General features: G+C 41.7%; 1 protein-coding gene across 4 annotated transcripts in view; it reads left to right on the top strand.

Annotated features, from left to right (window-relative positions):
* COL4A5 (collagen type IV alpha 5 chain) overlaps positions 1 to 17,546 on the top strand; it is a 131,532-nt gene that overhangs the window by 12,592 nt on the left and 101,394 nt on the right. The gene's annotated exons all lie outside the window — the stretch shown is intronic.

Below are 17,546 nucleotides of genomic sequence, written 5' to 3'. Positions count from 1 at the left end.
CTGCAGAGGCTACAATAAACCTAGCCAGAGATGCTTTCCAGCTTTTCTTTTCCTTGGTCTGTTACCGTTGGGACTTAAGTAGCAGGGAGGTCCTGTATCAGGATGGGATAAGCTCCAGTGCTGGGAATTCATTTTCATCATCGTCACAAGTCATTGTCCACTCTTCACCTAAAGGGCCTAGGGTGGGTTATATGACAATTAAAACACAATATTAAAAACAGTTTAAAAGAACTTGTGATTTTGGAAATAAGGTAGATCCTAAATATATACATCACAAGTGTCAAAAGCTTAGGCTTCTACTAGGCCCATATCCCAGCAGGGGGCCTTATTTATTCAGCTATCATTTATTTATTTAATAAAATGCTATACTGTCCATCTGAGTATTACAGGGAGGTTTAGCAGTCCTCAAATACAACCCTCTCCAACCAGAGAAGGCCTTTGCTTCTCTTGATCTTACCAGAAATCCTGGTGGTAGTTTATCCCTACACAGCTCTGAGGTCAAAGGGCAGAGGTAGCCAACATGCTGCTCTCCAGCTGTTGTGGAACTACAACTCCCATCATCCTTGACTGTTGATCTTGTTGGTTGGGGCAGATGAGCAACATCTGGGGGTACCACATTGGTTACCATTGACAGTATGCTCTGGCTGCCAGCTAGTCACCACAGGCCAGCCAGCAGCATTCTATGCCAGTTGTACTTTCTGAACTTTTAATAATAATAATAATAATAATAATAATAATAATGTATTATTTATACCCTGCCCATCTGGCTGAGTTTCCCCAGCCAGTCTGGGTGGCTCCTAATCGAGTGTTAAAAACAATACAGCATTAAATATTATAAACTTCCCTAAACAGGGCTGTCTTCAGATGTCTTTTAAAAATAGGATAGCTGCTTATTTCCTTGACATCTGAGGGGAGGGCGTTCCACAGGGCCGGCGCCACTACCGAGAAGGCCCTCTGTCTGGTTCCCTGTAACCTCACTTCTCGCAGTGAGGGAACCGCCAGAAGGCCCTTGGCGTTGGATCTCAGCCCTTGAAAGTTGGGTGCCAAGACATCGCACTTTGTCCGATGTACACATGCCTCACATTGGCACTTCCCACATCAAAGATTGAGATGGTAAGTCTTGAACACTGGAAGCCAACAGTGCAGTATTCTAGTGCAAGTTTCCAACAAATCCCAATACCCTTAAATGCAATCTTTGTGTGGAAGGGATAAGGTGGACCACACAACCATCTTGTCAGTACTGTACAGTATAGGATAGACATTGCTACCAATGTAAACCAGTGCATATTGGCCGCACACTCTTGAACTGAAGCATAGCAACTTGTTTAAAAAGGTGTAACCATAAAACTAGTGATATAGTAGAAATGGGACACATTATTTCTCTGAGAGAGTACAGTTCCTCTGGTCCTGCTTTGGGCTTCCCATTGGCGTGGGGTTGGCAATTATGAGAAGAGGATGCTGGACAGGCTCTTCTTCCGTGAAGGAGCAGAGCTCTGGGACTTTTCTTCTTCTTCTCAGAGCAGGAATGATTATGTCAGCTGGAGCTCCAGAGCAGCTGATGGCACTCTCTTCTGTGGCAAGTGAATGAGGGAATGATGAGGCTTTCAAGTTTGTGACAGATTAGCATAGAGGAAAACAGAGCCTTCTGGGCAGGAACTCTCTTTTTTTCCTTTTTTTTAAAGCCCTGTTGTGTGAGATACTCAGGTGTTCTACCATATACCACAACAGTAGTGACTATGGTAACAGTCATCATTTCTAGACACACCCATCAGGAGTTAATTCTGCCATTAGCATAGCTTTTCTGTGGGATGAGCATTGGATTTCCTTTGCCTGTAGCCACAGAGTTATAACTCCTGCAACATCATTTCAAAGCCGCACCTATTATAACCCAGCATAGCAGCTTTTCTTGTTCCCAGCAAAGCAAGTTTACCTGTCCTCAGGTGATGCAAAACTGAAGCTTCTGCCAAAGCAAAAATAGCGTCATTCTTTCTCCCTCCCCGAGGAATGCTTTTTGCAAGTGAGATAATTAGCTAAAATTTTGGAAGAAAAGCCCTGTTAGGCCAAGAGGTTTTCCATAAAGTCTTCCTAGTACTGAAAACCTGTAACCCAACTTAATTTTCAATAGCTTTTCTGGATGCATGGCACCAAAGCACCACAACCACAAAGGTTCTTTTGAAATTAAACACCCTAAGAGAAAGCATCCCTAGGATAGATTCTTACTGGGGATCTTCCTCTTTCAACAGTACAGTGGTACCTCGGGTTAAGTACTTAATTCGTTCCGGAGGTCCGTTCTTAACCTGAAACTGTTCTTAACCTGAAGCACCACTTTAGCTAATGGGGCCTCCTGCTGCTGCCGTGCCGCTGGAGCACGATTTCTGTTCTCATCCTGAAGCAAAGTTCTTAACCCGAGGTACTATTTCTGGGTTAGCGGAGTCTGTAACCTGAAGCGTATGTAACCTGAGGTACCACTGTACCTTTAAGCAGAGATCCTCATCTCAGCCTGTATCTGAATTGGAATTGGATTTAGATACTGTTTGTTGTATTGTTTTAAGCACTGATGTGTTTGCTACTCTGGGAAAGACGGGCTAGAAATCTCATAGGCAATAAGCAAATAAGTAGCAAAGAACCGGTGCATATTGAACCATGAAACGTAGAAGGATGCTAACTCAACCATTTACCAGTAAGGTCCAATCATGTGCTCTCTGCATGCAGAATAGAAACTTGGAAACTGTTGCAGGAAGTCTTACGGAGAAACGGGTTTCAATATCAAGTTTGGTAACTTTTCAAGCAGAACATCTGAAGGATGATCTGTGTGCTATAGTGTCACTGGGAGCAGTGAAATGCTCTACTGTACTTTTGAGTCAGTGGCACCTTTTCTCTCACAGTCTAACCCACTTCACAATATGGCTGTGATGAATGAATGTTTATTATTACAGCTTGGCAAAGAGTATGGCTGTGATGTTGAGTCCCAGCATGGTGTTGTGGTTAGTGTGTTGGACTAGGGCCTCGGAAACCAGGATTCAAATCCCTACTTGGCCATGGAGCTCACTGGATGACTTCAGGTTGGTCACTGCTTCTTAGCTTAATGTACCTCACAGGATCGATTTATTAAATTTTATTTATTTCATTGAATTTGTATACTGTTCTATACCCGAAGGTCTCAGGGCGGTTCACAGAACAAAATCAAAATACAAAACCACAATATATATAATCAACATAAAAACAATAAGCCCCCCCTCCAATAAAAACAGATTTTAAAAGAGCATAGAATGTCAATCAAATCAACCAAAGGCCTGGTTGAAAAGCAACTTCTTTGCCTTGTGCCTAAAGGTGTATAATGAAGGCATCAAGCGAACTTCTCTGGGAAAAGCATTCCACAGATGGGGAGCTACTGCAGAGAAGGCCCGTTCTCATGTTGGACCTCTCAAGGAGGCACATGAAGAAGGGCCTCAGAAGATGAGCTCAGGGTCCAGGTAGGCGGTTGAGGTGTTGTGGTCCTGAGCCATTTAAGTCTTTATAGGCCAAAACCAGCACTTTGAATTGGGCCCGGAAACTAATTGGAAGCCAGTGCAGTCAGACCAGGTTCGGCGTAATATGCTCAAACCGTCTTGTTCCGGTGAGCAACCTGGCCATTGAATTCCGCACTAGCTGAAGTTTCCAAACCGTCTTCAGCTCTACATATCATATTACATTGCAGTTATCTAAACCTTGATGGGAAAGGAATGAATGAATGTGGAAGAGCTATGTATACTATCTTGAGTTGAGGATGGGTGGAATAATTTTTTTTTTGATTGAGCCATTGTTCCATTGCTGAACTATGGATGTTTTATCTGAAAATATAAAGAGAGAAGGTGTTAGAAGGCAAATAGCTATTCAGTGGTCCTCAAAGGAGCAAGGCATAATGTGTATCAACGTGTAGCATCTCTATAAATTGTAGCAAATGCAAAAATATGTTTTGTGTTTGTGTGTGTGTGTGTGTGTGTGTGTGCGTGTGTGTGAGAGAGAGAGAGAGAGAGAGAGAGAGAGAGAGAGAGAGAGAGAGAGAGAGAAGAATGATGGTGCAGTGTTACATCACATTTTTCTCCTTCTAGTTATCATGGAGTTGAACATAGTAGCTTTCTTCTAGTATATATTTTAGAAAGGTGTTTGTTTGCTATGCATTTGGATGCCTAAGATACTGTAACCAAATTTTGTGGTTCCTGTGATCAAGGAGCAGGTTTTCATTTGTGTTTGGATATAATTGGACACCATTTTGAATCAAGATGGCAGACTGAACCTTTCAAAACTGCACCAATTTTAACCACTTATTTCAGAACCGCACTGATTTTTGTGGGTTTCTTAGAGTTGCTAGTTGGCAATAATTGCTTTGAGATGATCTGAAGTGATAAATGTGAGTCCTTCCAGTAATGCTTTAAACCATGATTGCTGCTTTGCGCATTGAAGATGCCGCCATCTGATGTCCCAGACCTTGACAGAGGAGCACGTGTGCAGATTTGCCCTTAACCATGAGTATAGTTGCGACAAGATGGCGGGGTCAGGGAACCAGCTGTGTATCATTTTTGGATGTCAATAAGCAAGAGATTATCATAATCTCTTCTGTCAATGTTGAAATGTATGGCTTCTTTTCAAAAACCTTCAGATAATGACGGCCAAATGTTTTCAAAGAGTTGATACAAATATGAAATGCCTTTTGTTTAAAAAATGGGGTTTTATATCTTAAGTGAACCTTAATGAATTAATCTAACTTTGGCTCTGGCAATGAGACTGAGTGCTGTTGACGTGTTTGGTCATGCCTGCAAAACGTACTGGCTTGGAATGTTTTACAGTATATGTGAACTCCGAAATAAGCAGGCTGTGAATATTTTGAGATCCCCCCCCACCCTTTTTAATCACCACAATCTAGAGGAAAGTAGATTATTAAAACCAGAAACTTGTATCAAAGGCAAATGACAAAGCAAAGCAACCTTGGTGATAATGAAAAGAGCAGAATTAACTCAGCTGCTTAGTGCTTATCTGAGTTTCCATGAGGTGTTTGGCAATACATTCATCCAATTTGTAAATTCATGAAGCTGTAGGTTTAGCAGTTGCCATCTATGATATAAGTAGTTTCAACTGGTAAAAATGCACACAAGTGTTGAAGTATAGTGTTCAGCTCAAGAAGAGCAATAGTACCTCTCTGTTGTGCCTTGGTCAGACCACACCTGGTGTACCGTGTCCAGTTCTGGGTGCCACAATTTAAGAAGGATATTGACGTGCTGGAACATGTGAAGAAGAGGGTCTAACCAAGACGGAATAGAGTGGTACCTTAACATCCTTTGATCTGGACACTATATGTCTGATGATGCAGCCTTAAATAACATTAGGTCTTTTTGCTATTTCATCAACTCCTCAGTTCCTTCATCCAAGTCTTTTATAAAGACATTGAACAACAACATTCCCAGGACAACCCTGCAGCACCCCACTTGTCATTTTTTTTTCCAGGATGAGAAGGAATCATTAGTGAGCACTGTTTAGGTTTGGTTAGTCAGCCATCTACAAATCCACCTAACGGTTACCTTATCCAGCCCACATTTTACCAGCTTATCTGCAACCATATCATGGGTGGGCTTTTGTCAAATGCCTTACTGAAATCAAGATACTCTTATGTCCACAGCACTCCCCTGATCCACCACTTGTAAATCTATCAAAAAAAGAAAAGAAATGAAATTCATGTGGCATGAATTTGAGAAACCCATGCTGGGTCTTAGTAATCACAGCATCCTTTTCTCACAGACCGACTGTTTAATTATCTGTTCTAGGACCTTTCATGGTTTTGACATCAAGCTGACTGGCCGGTCTTATTCCCCCCCCCCCTTTTGAATATGGGGACAACAATTGTGTGCCTTCAGTCCCCGGGGACCTCACCAAGAATTCTTAAAATTATAGACAGAGGCTCTGAGAAAGCACCCACAGGTTCCTTTAGTATCCTTGGGTGCAGCTCTTCAGCCCCTGGAGATGTGAAGTCATTTAAAGTAGCTAGGTGATTCTTTACCTTCTCTTTTCCTACATGGGGCTGCAGCTCCCTCACTGCATTGTTTATTCTGTTATCACCAGGTTGGGCACTGCTTTCCTTTTGGGTGAAAACACAGGCGAAATAGATGTTGAACAGTTCTAACTTCTCTCTGTCACTCGATAGCATTCTCTGGTTTTAGAACACAGAGGACATACTACTTGGTTGATGTTCCTCTTGCTTTGAACATAGCCAAATACAGTGGTACCTCGGGTTAAGAACTTAATTCGTTCTGGAGGTCCGTTCTTAACCTGAAACTGTTCTTAACCTGAGGTACCACTTTAGCTAATGGGGCCTCCTGCGCTGCCAGAGCACGATTTCTGTTTTCATCCTGAAGCAATGTTCTTAACCCAAGGTACTATTTCTGGGTTAGTGGAGTCTGTAACCTGAAGCATCTGTAACCTGAAGCATCTGTAACCCAAGGTACTACTGTAATAATTTATAAATTATTTTTAACCTCTTTTACAAGCCTAAGCTCATTCTGAGCTTTGTACTACCCGATCTTCTCCCTGCAACTGTTGGCTACTTGTGTATACTTTTCCTTTATAGTTTCCCCATTTTTCCATTTCTTATACAGTGGTACCTCGGGTTACAGACGCTTCAGGTTTGGATTTGGATTTGATATCCCGCCTTTCACTCCCTTTAAGGAGTCTCAAAGCGGCTAACATTCTCCTTTCCCTTCCTCCCCCACAACAAACACTCTGTGAGGTGGGTGGGGCTGAGAGACTTCAAAGAAGTGTGACTGGCCCAAGGTCACCCAGCAGCTGCAGGTGGAGGAGCAGGGAATTGAACCTGGTTCCCCAGATTACGAGACTACTGCTCCTAACCACTACACCACACTGGAACAAATTAAGTTCTTAACCCGAGGTACCACTGTACATGCCCTTCTTAAATCTCAGCTCATCTTTAAGCTGCAACCACACTGGTTTCTTTAAATGCCTCCCACTTTTCTTTCTTGTTAGAATTGACTGCCTTGGTGCCTTCAATATTTCACCTATAAGAAGCTCCCATCCCTCTTGGACTTCCTTGTCTTGGAGCATTTCTGACCGTGGAATATCAACCAATAGTCCCTTAAAAGCTTTTTGAAATCAGCCTTCTTAAAGTCCCGAGTGCCTGTCTCACTCCACTCCACTTTCCCTTGCCACTGTATAATGAAACCCACAGCATATTAGAAATATTATTATTGTACTTTTCTTTTTGCTGCGTGTATTTATACACATTGCATAAATGTTGATAATTACTGTATTTTCTTCTTCTCAGATAAAAGGAAAGATAGTACTATAATCTCCAAGGCTTTTATGCAATGTAAAACTTAGGTACATTGCTTCATTAGTTCAAGGATTTCTGCTTGTCCAACAGAATTTCTCCTTCTCCTGTACAACCCCTACATTTGTTCTGGAGGTTCTCCAACCCTCTGAAGCAGAGGGGGATATAGGGGGATACAAAATTCCACTGTGTAGTTGTAAATCCTTGCGATAATGGAATGGATATGTTGGTTCGCACCATAATTATCTTAACATTTACCCTGGCTGATTGTTAGGAAGGCTGGAAATGAACATTTGTCACCACTAAAACTTTATCTGTTTAATTTATTTTCAAAAATGGCTGATTTTCCTTGCTTTAAGTGACTTCAGCAGCTTGAAAATGTCTACCAAGAACTCTGGAGAAACTCTAGGAGCTCAGGTTCTCACATCCTTACATCTTCCAGAGATTGAAAAGGATGTTGCTCTCTAAATGGATTTTGGGGAACATTCTGAGAGCTTCAAACTATCCTGAAATGGAAACGTCTCTTTCCACTACTGAACAAGTGATATGGAAGACTAACTGAACTGCGGCATTAAGTTATTCTGATTTATCCTCCTTCCCCAACAAGGGTTACAATGAATTCATAGAAGATAGAAGATATTTCCTAGTAGAATGCCCAGTTTGTCTCCTTCAAAAGGTCCGGCTTCCTGATAGCTTTATAAGAAGTAGAACCATCTCTGCAGGAGAAAGCTATAAATGACTACTAGACATGATGAATCTGGTCTGTCTCTACCGCTAGAGGCAGCTTGCCTCTGAGATTCAATTGCTTGGAATCGCAGGTGTGGAAAGTGCTGTTGCATTCAGGTCTTGCTAGCTGACATGCCATAGGCATCTGGTAGATCACTTTGACAAGAGGATGCCAGATTACATGGTCCCAAAAGACTTAAATCTGTCAGGGTTTTTTAATGTTTTTGTGACATCTGAAACATTTGTCCACAACATGAATGGATGAAAATGGTCCCTATTTTGCCATTTATAATTGAGATGAGTGTTTAGGGCAAATTCAGAATTTTAGCCAGTCCCAAACTCCTCCTTCCCCTTTATGGGGGAAGGACCATAACTCAGTGGCAGGGCATCTATTTTACATGGCAGATGGTCCCACATTCAGTCTCGACATCTTCCCCTTTTGGGAAACCTGGATAGTTCCTGCCAGTCAGTGTAGACAATAGTAAGCCATGTTCTGCTTCAATATATGGCAGCTTCTACAGTTCCTTATGTTACCTAACCTTCCCTAAGCTGTGTCTTGGTCTGGATAATATTCTTTTAATGTCCTAAGACTGATTCATTCAAGCACAAATGCTAAAGATTGTTGGGTTTTGGTTGAGACTGATTAAGTTTTGATGCTGGACCTTCCAGAGGCATGTACGTAGTGATCCATATGCTTCCCAGGGACTGCAACCCATTATTTACAGTATTTCATTTATGAATCACTTTCCATGAGGAGTGCTGAAGTGATTTGCAATGTTATAGAAGCATGCGTAAAAACAAACAAACAAGAATATATGTTCTGTTCATGAGCAGCACATGCATAAAATAATTCAAATCTAATACAAATACCAAATGGAATGAAGATCTCCATTTAGAAGGCTCGCAACCATGGCAGCTGCAGTGATTAAAATGTAGAAGTGTTTTCAAACCTAAACTTCGGAATGATTCGTTTTTTTCCCTGAGACCCTGTTGGATTTGGTGTCTTCCCTGTGCTATCAGACTTTGCTAGAGCAAACCTCGTCTCTGCCCTTAACATTTTGTACTGTATTTAAACAAATGTTTTTATCTCATCACTTCATCTATTAAGGTAGCTCAAAGCTATGTTTTCAAAGCATAATGCTAATCTGCTATGTGACCCATCTTGTACACTCTTGGAAATACCCTTGCTGGATTTGGCAGGTGTTGGTGTGCAAATATTGTGTGTGATTCTTGTGCCAAACTGTATTTGATTTAAGAGCTGAATATTTTTGCAGAAACAGAAAGAATTGTTGTCGGGACATGCAGCTGGGTCTTTTTTTAATCTGTTCAGTTGCACACATTGAAAATGCCATTCAGGTGTCATGATAAACCATAGCTTGCACTAACCACAGTTTATTATCAAGGTCATGGTTTTAACTTCCAAACAAACAATAGGCAAATGGCTGGATCAGGATGCTCAACTGTGCTGTTTTATACTTTCACTTCAAGAGCTTTCCAAACTGTAGTCTGCACAAACCATTACTTGAAAGTCTCCTTCAAAACAGGAGTTGGTGTTTGTTTGTTTTTTTAAAAAAACAATCTGGATTGCTGCCTACTCACAAATCATGGTTTGTCAGTTGAGACGGTTGACTTGAGCCCATCTATGAATTCGGGGAGAAAAATATATGTGCAAGAGTTGTCATTGCATTAGTGCTCAATTCTGTATAAAGAGTAGGAAATCCATTAATGACCCCCACCCCCTGCCAATGTTGTCCAAATCAATAGTCTTCTAGAAATATTAGAGAAGGGGATCTTCCTTCAGAGAGCACCTTGTAACTTGAACAAAGCAGTACACCAAGCAGAAACGAGTTTTCCATTTGATTTAGACAGATGTTCCCAGAAAGAACTAATTTCACCTTAGTGTGACAACTTAGGCATGTGGTACCAAGCTTCTGAGGAGAGATTCCACTACTAGGCAGTCATCTACTATGTTGCTGTGTGTCTTTACGTGGGAAACGAGTAAGAAACCTCTCCTCGCAGGGTTGGGCAGTACAGGGCGTAAGGCTTTTACTGACAGTGATGGGTAATATACTGCTTTTCTGATGCTATGTGTTTTGGTGCCACAGGCATTAAAAAAAACAAAACTTTATTGAGATGCCTGTCTTCCTATGAGGGGCCCAGAGCCACCATTTGTGGTTTGAGAATTAAATCAGGAAGGGAATCTACAGGCTGTGTCTTGTAAGGGTGTGATTTCTTTCTTTTCGAAAATAAAAAAGAGATAAAATCTTAAATGCTGCCAGCACAATGAGCATTCTGATTAAAACAATCAAGCTGTTTTATGATCTCTTAGGCCATGTCTGCATTGCAGGTATTCCAATTACGCTTTTTATAGTTTTGGGTTGCACTGCATTACAGAGTGTCTCATCTTCTCCTTCCTGTTCTGCCCTACCTAATGCACGTAATCTTCCTCCCTTCCCAGATTTCGACTTATGTTCGGCTTATGCTGGTGCAATCAGCAATATTGGCCGTGGTGGGTGTGTTCTACCTCCACGTTTGGAGGTGGTATGCCTTTGAATGCCCGCTGTGGGGAATTAGAAGTGGTGGGAGAAATCACTGCTTTGGGGCCCCCCATAGGCATCAGGTTGGCCATGGTGAGCACAGAATGGGCCATTAGACTGATTCGGCAAGCTCTTCCTATGATCATTTTTTTCCCAATTTTTAAAATAAAAATATTTATATGCTGCTGCATCATAAAGATATATTACAGTGGTTTATAGCAATATAAAAGCATGAAACTAAACAAAAAAAGTCATAAAAAGTTAAAAACCAGTTAATTTTTTTTTAAAAAAACCAAATATAAATAGATAAAGGAAATAAGATGGCTGCTTAAACTCTAAGCTCTGTTCCAAGGTTGAGAAAAACAGCTTGGAGCAAAAGTCGTTGCTTTCTCAAACAAACATACAAGCAAACAAACAAACACAACCCAAACCTTGAAGATAGGACAGAAGAATGCAAAAGAATTCAGAAAAGCTGGGCTGGGGGGGGGAAGAACCACACTCAATTCTTCCTGCCCTAAGACGGGGGGCTCACTTCAATGAGGACATTAATGCAGGCCGCAGCCAAGATGGTGCTGCCCTCAAGAAAGAAAATAGTATCAGTATCTTAAGAATTTGTAGCACAACAAGTAACCAAAAAGGAGCTTATTAAAAATACTTGAAAGGAACTAATGCTTCCAGAAACAACCTTGGCAACAAAATAATTAAGCCAAATCCAAGGATAAGAAAGCTCCAGACTGCCAACCACTCCAGGTACGTGAGGCCATTTCCTCAAAACAACATCCACCTGTCTTATCAGCTGACACCACTTGGTAGCATCAGCAGATGGGTGAGGGTGTGTGGGGATCAATTCAGTATTGGCTCTGCTTGTGCACAGCCAATACAACAGGATCTAATCCCCGTTTTCAGGAATTGAAGTCACCCCTTGTTTTAGCAACACCATCTTGCCTGTGAGGTGCTTTGAAGTCCTGAATTTGAGACTTCAAAGTGCCTGTAATGATTTTAACATAGGGTTATTGACAGGTAGGTGTCCCTGCCCATCTGTCAAACTGCCTTCAAGGCTGATCCTGATAAGAACATGGCCTATGGAACCAAAAAATTATCCTCCATTCCTAGTGTAGATAATACTGAGCCAAATATACCAAAGATCTGCCTGTGTTCCACAGAGAGAATGCTTTTATTAGCTGTGCTCTAGCAGGCCCCATATTTCCAGGTGTATAGCTGAAGGCCCACTTGTGTTTGTCTGCTTTTTATTGCTGCTGCTTGTTCTAGTTGCAGTGCTTTGGGGGCTGGATATTTGTGGATAATTTTTACTGGCTTTTAATAATTTTATTATTGTACTTATGTACTGTAGTTTATATTAACTGTATGCTGGTTTGAGATATATTTTCCCTTATAGGCAGCATGAAAACATTTTAAATGAATAAAATGCAATATAAAAATTGGAAGGTGCTGTGGACTTTTGTCCATAAGCATAATTTCACTGTACTTGGTATATGTTCTTTGCAAGAGATTTTATTCCCCTATTTGTACTGGGCTTTTTTTCTTTTTCAAAAAGCAGCCACCAGTAATTCAGTAACTTTCTTGGGCTGAACAATGCAAAGGAGTCTCTCTGTGTGTGTGTTTTTAAAAAACCTATTTTACAGGTGTTCAGAACTACACCCCCTCCTCCCTTGTCTCATCAGACAAACCTCACAGTGACCCTATTGAACTGTGTTGCTTTCCGAAAGCAAGGCTTGTCTCCTATAATTGGATGCCTTTAAGTTCCTCTGACCCATCACATTGTTGCATGTGTTGAGATGAAAGATCGTGAGGCAGAATTGTGGCTACTAGTGTTGCAGAGGCAATTTTCTTTTTTTCTTTTTTGCAAGTCTGAACAGATCAGGCATTGTACAGACTTCAAAGGGTTGACGTTTCAAGATGTAAAGGAACCCTTCCTGCATAATTTAGCCTTCTTAAAAAAAACAGTGGTCACAAGAACTTCTACCAACAATATGAGCTTGAGGTCCCCCCCCCCCCCCATAAACCATGAAAGTCTTGTTTGAAGGTTTTGGATGGGGCAGGTGGAGTAGAAGCTGCTCTTTGCAAAACATTACCCCCCCTGCATTATTTCTATTTTGTGTTAGCTTCCCATGTGTGCATAACTCTTTTCCATCCCAGTACTGCATTAATCTGCAGTTTTTAACAAAAATGCATTCAACAACATATTTAAATATCTTTTTATATTTAATAACTATTAAAATGTGTTTCTTATCACAGACTACAATTTGGCGCATGCATGCATTTTGAAACATTTTAAATTCTAAAATTCAAATTTTAATGCATTTTGGTAAACATGTAGAACAACAAGAAGTGAGAAATCTGAAGGATAATTTTATGTTTCAGTTTGCATATTAGTGAAGAAGGTGAGAGTTGAGTTAATTTATAGAAATGAGGACCAAGTAAAATTCTCCTCCATTCCTACTCCCATGTAAAGCCCTGCAACCATTTTAGGGGTGCACAAGCAAGAATGAAAATGTTTGCTTCTTTAGAACTGATAAAGGGCAAAGTGTGCAACAAAATGCCCTGTGTGATTCCTCCCTGTCTCACTGCCAAGAACCTTTTCCAAGAGAGGGGAACAGATTCTTGTTCCATAGTGGAAAGCGATGTTCCTTTGAGAGTGAGCCTCCGTTAGAGAGAAGTACATACACCCCTGAAATGTTTGCTGTGAAAAACATCTTCCGTGAAACATTTGGTGCAGGTGCAGAACAAGGAAATCTGGGACACCTGGCATCCCTTAATACTGTAGTTTCGTAGCATGAATTGCTTGCTGGTGTCCCCCCCCCAACCCCCCTGAAATGGAGAATGATGTCAAACTTGTTTTTGTATAATCTTGAATGAGTTGGTCAGAGGGGAAACACTCTGTCCTCCACGATAAAGAAGTATGATGATAAATATGGTGTGACTTACGTTTAATTTGTCTCCTGTGAATTTTGCTATGCTACTGAACTGGAGCCTGTCAACAATTTTTGCATGTATGCTTCTTGCTAAGCCTGAACTGTGAGCGCATTTGCAACTGTGTATTTTTACTGTTTTCGGTAGCTCTTTCTCTACTTGTCAGGACTCCTTTCAACCTGCCAGTTTCCTGATGTGTTCTTGTCTGGGCAGGTGGGAAATCCCTTTTTACATGCTGTCTGGCCATTCATCTGCCTTTTGACCTGGATAACAAGCAAACCTTAGCTAGGAAACACTCCAGGTGTTGAGATAAATTTCAGCTTGCTGCTTTCTCCAACTCCCCCGCCCCCCTTTGGTCCTATGTTGTGTCACAGAATAAAACTAATTCATTTTGATCTGCTTCAGACATAATGCTAAACCATAGCTTAGTACCACATGGATGAGCCTTATTGAGCCTCGCATTTGAACATGCACTTACCTCTCCTCCCCTGCGATGGCTGTAAAGAGGCAAATAGAAGCAGCTATGCACAAGGGACACTGGTGGCGCTGTGGGTTAAACCACAGAGCCTAGGACTCTAGCAGGTGTCACTGGTGCATCCTCTTTTCTCACACCCAGTGTCATCCATTATTTATCACATTTATATCCCAACTTCCAGGGATGGGTTAAACCACAGAGCCTAGGACTTGCCGATCAGAAGGTTGGCGGTTCGAATCCCTGCGACGGGGTGAGCTCCCATTGCTCGGTCCCTGCTCCTGCCAACCTAGCAGTTCGAAAGCAAGTCAAAGTGCAAGTAGATAAATAGGTACCGCTCTGGCGGGAAGGTAAACGGTGTTTCCCTGCAATGCTCTGGTTCACCAGAAGTGGCTTAGTCATGCTGGTCACATGACCCAGAAGCTGTACGCTGGCTCCCTCAGCCAATAAAGCGAGATAAGCACCGCAACCCCAGAGTCGGTCACGACTGGACCTAATGGTCAGGGGTCCCTTTACCCTTTACCTTTATGCACAGTGTGTCACTTATTTGTCCATTGCTCCAGTTGTATGCAGTTAAACCAAGTTATTCTGCTTCCTGTTAGAGCTTCTCTTGTTTGTTCTTTGCTTCATTTTTTTCCACCCAATCCTTTATTTTAAGTATTTTCTTCACTTTTACTTCTTTTTCAATTTCCTTTTTTTAATTTACTGGGAAGTCTTCTATCATCTCCACCAGGGTTAGTGGGGAATTTGCTGGTATAAGTTTTCCTTTATATTTCGCCCATATCTTAATGGTATTTCTTAATAAGGGATTTTCAATATTCTGCCACCATTGCCTATTTGGTTTGATAAAAAATTACATTCACTAAATTCTCCCTCATTTCCTGTGCACCACTCTCTAACCGTTTTAACACTCCTTGTTCTGTTATCCCATCTATGATATATCTTAACTGATCATATAAATCTTTGTGTTTTTATATTATAAACCACTCTGTGATCTTCCGGACCTGACTTGGTATAAGGCAATTTCCTATGTTTTCTATATTCTTAATGGTGTATTCTTCTAGTCTGCTAAATACCTATTGTCTGGATTTATTGCATCAACAAGGGAAGCTGTGTTTGAAGGAGGGGGAGCTGGCAGAATAAAAATACAAATGAATAGGATTTGAAGGAATACAGAGAAATCTGGGAGTGGAGAGAAGACCTGGCAAGTGGAAAATGCCTAGACCTTTCCTAGGAATGTGGCTGTGTCAAAGAACATCAGGAACAAATGAAATGTAGCTAAGTCCTATGTATAATTATCTGGGAATGGCTCCCGCACAATTTAATGTGGACATGTTCATGTAATCATGAAAACCTTTAGGTTGTAATGTTGTGCATGTTTCCCTTGTTGGTGTAGACACCATTCTCAATTTGTGTGATCAGTACACTTTGAGGTCACAGTTCCCCAAAGTTCCTGGGACATGCTCTGAAAACATGACACTTATTTGGGCATGTAAAGGTAATTAGGTAAAGGACCCCTGGACAGCTAAGTCCAGTCGAAGGTGACTATGGGGTGCAGCACTCATCTCGCTCCAGGCTGAGGGAGCCGGTGTTTGTCCACAGACAGCTTTCTGGATCATGTGACCAGCATGGCTAAACTGCTTTTGGTGCAACGGAACACCATAACGGAATACAGAGTGCACGGAAACGCCTTTTACCTTCCTGCTGCAGTGGTACCTATTTATCTACTTATACTTGTATGATTTTGAACTGCTAGGTTGGCAGAAGCTGGGGCAGAGCAATGGGAGCTCACCCCATCACGGGGATTTGAATCGTCAACCTTCTGATTAGCAAGCCCAAGAGGCTCAGTGGTATAGACCACAGCACCACCCATATCCCTTTTTGGGCCATGTGGCCCTTTATCTGACAGCTGCTTTTGTCTTGGAAGTTGCTCAATGTGTGGGGATCAGCCTGCGAACACTGACAGATGTTGATTCTTGGGTCCCCGCCCCCAGTGTGGCATGTCAAAAGCTGAAACCTCTACAAGGTTCAGTGGGATCTCTTTTTGGCTTTAATGGCTAGTAGTTAACATGGCCAAGTCTTTCCCTTTATGTGTTATTTTTGCATAGATGTTCATATGATGATTTTTTTGAAGAGCCCATCTTCCAGTGCCCTGGAGGACTGTTTGGTGCCGTCTTCTCTGGTAGACTCATGGAACTCAAATGGATCCCCAACACTTGCATGGATATATCAGCTGGTACTGGACTAGGGTTCAAATCCCCACTCAGCCTTGAAGCTTACTGGGTGACCTTGGCCCAATCACCATCTCTTAGGCTAACCTACCTCACAGGGTTGTTGTGAGGAACGAGGAGAATCACCACTTTGAGATCCTTGGAAGATAAAGTTGCTATATAAATGAAATAAATAAATAAAAAGAAATAAACTAAGAAGTGACAGGTTTGCCTTTAGGGTTGCTTCCAGGCACTCCTTCCCACTGCAGAATTTTTTTTAAAAAATGTCCTCCTTGGTTGGTTTTCAAACTGATGTTGTGAGGTGCATTGGTAACTTTAGTGGCTCTTTATTTACAGATGATTTGGGACAGCTGAGCTTTTAAAAGGCCTTTCCAGCAAGCTTTGACACTGTGCTTAGAGATTTGATAATGCAGTTCTGGGATCCAGTGGTGTTCCCAGGACCCCCTTGAGTCGGAAGTCTCCAAGGACTATTGAGTTCTTGTAAAGTGGTTGCTGTTGGCCTTCTCTGTAAGGGTTGCCTTATGTCTTCCTCATGCTAAATCAGGCATTCAGATAATAGGGATGTTCAGAGATGAATCATAGGTGACTAGCAACAATTGTTAACCCAGATTTAGAGGCTTAAATCACAAGTTAACTCAAGGATTGCATACAGTACTTCAGAGTTCTTTCTGAAATTTGATATCTAACCCCCACCCCCATCAGTAAAAGGAGCAAAAATTTATTTCACCCATTTTCCTTAGGGACTCTCAGCACCTTGGAAATTCACAGGACTGAGTTACTTAATCATGTCTATGTGAAAGGGAAAGAGTAGATTTTCTCAGCCTTGCCTATGTGTTATTTCCATCAGTGTGGAAAGCCATGTACTGTACATTCCAACATTCAATTCAGACTTCTCAATAATTATAATTATTATAATTATTTTATTTGTACCCTGCCCATCTGACAGGGCTGCTTTCAGATGTCTTTTGAAAGTCATGTAGTTGTTTATCTCTTTTACATCTGATGGGAGGGCATTCTACAGGGTGGGAGCCACTACTGAGAAGACCCTCTGCCTGATTCCCTGTAGCTTTACTTCTTACAGTGAGGGAACCACCAGATGCCCCACAGTGTCCTGACTGAACGATGAGGGTGGGGATGCTCCTTCAGGTATACAGGGCTGAGGCTGTTTGGGGCTTTAAAGGTCAGCACAAAGACACTGAATTGTGCTTGAAAACATACAGGGAGCCTTCCAGGACCAGTGTTATATGGTCCCAGCGGCTGCTCCTAGTCACCAGTGAGGCTGTCACATTCTGGATTAGTTGTAGTTTCTGGGTCACCTTCAAACGTGGCCCCAC

The sequence above is a fragment of the Podarcis melisellensis genome, assembly GCF_964234715.1.
Source record: "Podarcis melisellensis genome assembly, chromosome: Z".
NCBI classification, from domain to species: domain Eukaryota; kingdom Metazoa; phylum Chordata; class Lepidosauria; order Squamata; family Lacertidae; genus Podarcis; species Podarcis melisellensis.
This window is presented reverse-complemented; position numbering and strand designations above follow the sequence as displayed.